The following is a 4,645-nucleotide window of genomic DNA, read 5'->3' on the forward strand; positions in this document are numbered from 1 at the left end:
CTTATGTACATATAATAGACAAAGCTTACACTTGTAAACATATCTAAAACAAGTGTTGAGCTTAAGGTTGTCTAAACACATGTAAGACTATAGTATGTCACCGAGAGAAACAACTAACTTCCTCAAAATACTAGTACAACGAAGTAAACAAGATTATAAAGGAAAGACATGTGGTAAACATCATGCACACATAGTGGAGGATATATTGCAATAGGTTGTTAACTTATATGCCTTACAAAATACCATACAAGTGCAAGTATTTTTCTCAACATTCTATGCATGGCTAAGGCACGAGAGTTGGGTTTTTTTCACGTACATGTCCTTAAGCCGAATCCATTGTCAAGTCAACAGTTTGAGCTCGTCTCTAATCTAATGCATTTGTCGATCCTTCATTGTTAAGAACGCACTTTCATGACTGCTTTGTCCATGGCTATGATGTTTTCATTTTTATTGATGGTCTTAATACTAAGAAAATGGTTGGTCCAAACCATGGATTGAGAAGCTACGAAGTTATCAATGATGCAAAAACTCAGCTTGAAGTTGCATGCCCTTGAGTCGTTTCGTGTGCGAACATCTTTGCATTGGCAACCCATGATTATGTGGTTTTGGTAACTATTGAGTTTTAAACTTCAACTTTTCAAGTTACAGCATATTAAACTTGATTTTCTTTTGATCATTAACCATGATGGTTTTACGTATATTATGCAGGCAAATGGGCCAAATTGGCATGTGCCAATAGGTCATAAAGATTTTAAGGTTTCATTGGCACATCTGATGAGTTTGCCAAGCTTCATGGACTCCATTAATGAGCAAAAGCAAAAGTTTGAGGCATTTGGTCTTAATACTCAATATCTTGTCACCCTTGTCGGTGTGTTAATTTCTTTTCTTCTGATGGTCCAACACAAACAAGTATATATTTATAAAGTGGATAGAAATGAACAAAGTCGTTTATTTAATTTAACCAATAAAAGGGCACACCATTAGGTTTTTTACTTGTCAATTCTTTATATACAGACTATACAATTTCACCACAACTGGAAATGGCGTTGATCCATCAATCAACCTAGCATTTGTTCCTCAACTAAGAGCACTTTGCCCTGAAAATGGTGATCTAACTCGACACGTTGCATTAGACACCAATAGCCTTAACATATTTTATGCATCATCTTCACTAATATAAGGAATAGGCGTGGAATATTGGAGTCTAATCAAAAGTTGTGGACTGATCTTCAACCATAACCTTCGTCCAACGCTTTTTGGGTATGAGAGGCTTGTGAACTTTGAACTTCAATGTTGAGTTTGGAAGGTCAATGGTGAAGATTAGTAACATAGGTGTGAAGACAAGCATGGATGGCGAAATACGCAGAGTCTATTCTGCAATAAACTAATTAAGGATAATAAGCTTAACTAAAATGCTAATGCAACAATTTGTTTTATAATCCACAATCAGCTTAAGCTGTGTAGGTAAAAGAGCTCACACTTCAGCAAGAGGGAAGTAGAGAAAATGTGTTCAAAATTAGTTCAGTTGAATTCTTTGTATGATGAAGTGCCATCTCATCACTTATCTATCCTTTAATGGAATGGTTGATTAATATTTATCTTACATTTCTTATAACATAAATTAATTACTAGGGGATACTAAAAATTACGTATAATTAAAATATTGCATGATCATATATTTATTAGTATTATTATTTTGCCAAAAAACTTTCTTATTTCTTCATAATTATTTTATTCTTGCCGAGAATATATGTAAAGAGGAATTTAAGACGTGAAGATAAAACAAGTAAGAGAAGAAAATAATAGCATGAATGTTCGTTTTCGTTAGTATTAATTAATTACTATAAAGATAATGGAGGGATTTAATAAAGCACGAATATATTTTTGTATAGCAGTGAACCATTGCTTTCTGTTTATGCTTGGCAAATCTTTGATTGCTTTTTAGATTTTCCTTGAAAAAGCAGCTCTTGAGGTCAGGGATACACAGGCCTATGGCTCTTTTTGTTTAGCCACTAACCTATTTTTGTGTATTCTTCTCTTACTAAGCAATGAATTTACAATCATTTCAAAAAAAAAAGAATGTTTTAGTAGTGAATGCATGACCATGCATGTGTTAATTGTTTACAATCACAAGGGAAAGTCTTTGATTCCCTTGTGCCTTAATTTCTTTTGCCATATATTATAATATTTTGCTTCCTACATCGAATATTTTAGATTTAAAAATTAAGAGATAAATATAAATTTATTTATACAATACAATAAAAAATTTCTTTGATTAATTTCTTTAATCTTCACTTCAAAGGTCAAAATGACTTGGTCTTGAGCTTCGTATTTTGCTTCAAGGGTCTTGAACTTCCTTTTCTTCGAGGGTCTTATGACTTGAGCTTGTACTTGGCTTCAGGGGGTTTATGACTTGATCTTAAACTTCTTATTTTGCATCAAGGGTCTTGAACTTCGCTTTAAGGGTCTTATGACTTGAGCTTGTACTTGGCTTCAGAGGTCTTATGACTTGAGCTTTTACTCAGCTTCAAGGGTCTTATGACTTAAGTTTGAACTCTGCTTCAAAGATTTTATGACTTGGTTTTGAACTTCGCTTCAAGGGTCTTAAGATTTGACCTTGAACTCAGTTTCGAGGATCTTATGACTTGAGCTTGAACTCTGCTTCAACGATCTTATGAGTTTAGCTTGTACTCAGCTTCAAGGGTTTTATGACTTGGTCTTGAACTCTGCTTCAAGAACTTATGACTTGGTCTTAAACTCCACTTCAAGGGCCTTATGACTTGAGCTTGAACTCCGCTTCAAGGATCTTATGTCTTAAGCTTGTACTCGGCTTGAGGGGTCTTGTTACTTGAGCTTGTACTTTGTTTTAAGGTCTTATGACTTGAGCTTGTACTCAGTTTCAAGGATCTTATAACTTAGTCTTGAACTCTACTTTGAGGGTCTTATGACTTGGTCTTGAATTTCTCTTCAAAGGTCTTATGACTTAATCTTGAACTCTAATTTAAGGGTATCAAGATCTTATAACTTGATCTTGAACTAAAAAAAAATGATCTTAAACTTTAATTCAAAAATCTTATGAAATGATCTTGAACTTCAATTCAGGGGTCTTATGAATTGGTTTTGAACTCCGCTTCAAAGGTCTTATGACTTGTTCTTGAACCCAACTTAAAGGGTTTTATGACTTGATCTTGAACTCCGATTCAAGGGTATCAAGGTCTTATGACTTGATCTTGAACTTCAATTCAAGGGTCTTATGACTTAGTCTTGTACAAATGATATGAAGACTTCACTTTAAAGGTCTTGATAACTTGATCTTGAAAACAGACAATTTGGAGACTTGGACTTGTAGGTTGGAACTCTAGGAAAGGCTTTGGTGTTTCAAATCTTCCTTATTGGATTTGTTTGTGGAACTTTGGGAAAAGCTTTAGATCTTCAAAATCTTCCTTTTAGAGATCTTGAAAATGAACAATTCGAAGACCTGGACTTGTAAGTTGAAACTTTAGAAAGGCTTTGGTGTTTCAGATTTTCCTTATAGGATTTGTTTGTGGAACTCAATGAGAGGCTTTGGATTTGGAGATCTTGAAAATGAACAATTTGGATCTAAGATTTGTTTATGGAACAATTTGGACTTGTAAGTTGGAACTCTAGAAAGGCTTTGGTGTTTTAGATCTTAGAAAGGTTTTGGATCTTCAGAATCTTCCTTCTGGAGGCTTTGATCTTCGAGATCTATCTTTTTAAAGTCCTTGGACTTGTGGGAGTTCTGGAGGCTTTGATCTTCAGAATCTTCTTTTTTCTCCCTTATTCTCTTTTCTCTATTGTTCTCTTTTCTCTATTGTTCATCAAATGGCTTAGAGGAGCACTATATTTATAATGCTAGATGAAAGGCTTTCATGAGAATTTAGTCTCTTTAAATTATTTTAATTTAATTAGAGATAAATCATGATGGCTCACAAATGAATTTTTTGATTGGCCAAACTCTAAGTCTTTAAGTTATGATTTGACGAATTTGAGTATTATCTCTAAATTATCTTAATTAATTAGAGATAAATCGGATGACCAAATTTAGATTTTATCAATAAATTATCTTGATTTATGTAGAGACAAATTGGATGACCAATAGGTAAATTTTAATTGGTCAAAGTTAAATATTATCTCTAAATTATTTTGATTTATTTAAAGATAAATTAGATGACCAATAGGTGAATTTTTATTCATCAAAATTAGATATAATCTCAAGGGATAAATACATGACACATAGGTGAATTTTAATTGATCCAACTATATATTTTTTAAGATAATTAACCACTTAATTAATTATAGGGCTATCTTCAATGATGTCCTTAAGTACATGTGACGACACATGACTCGTCTTTAAAAATTTTCTTCAATTTACTAATTTCGGACATGTGACATCTTTTAATTAGAAAACAATTTTTCTCCTTCAACACTTTTTTTTCAGCTACAATTAACATTATTTCCCTTTAACTATATGAATTGTTACAAGGAAATAGAGGCAAAAATCCTAACAAAAGGATCAACATCTAATTGCATATATTCACTGCCAGTAATAATCAAAATGAAAACTCCCACACCTAAGACATATATGGCACATTTGGTTTACGGAATGAAATAGAATATGATAGAA

General features: G+C 32.8%; 1 pseudogene; it reads left to right on the top strand.

Moving 5' to 3' along the window:
* Nucleotides 1-275: 275 nt before the first annotated feature.
* On the top strand, nt 276-1,388 carry LOC108660796 (cationic peroxidase 2-like; annotated as a pseudogene).
* The last annotated feature ends 3,257 nt before the right edge of the window (nt 1,389-4,645 follow it).

The sequence above is a fragment of the Theobroma cacao genome, chromosome 2 (genome assembly GCF_053813885.1).
Source record: "Theobroma cacao isolate CCN51 chromosome 2, ASM5381388v1, whole genome shotgun sequence".
Taxonomy (NCBI): Eukaryota; Viridiplantae; Streptophyta; class Magnoliopsida; order Malvales; family Malvaceae; genus Theobroma; species Theobroma cacao.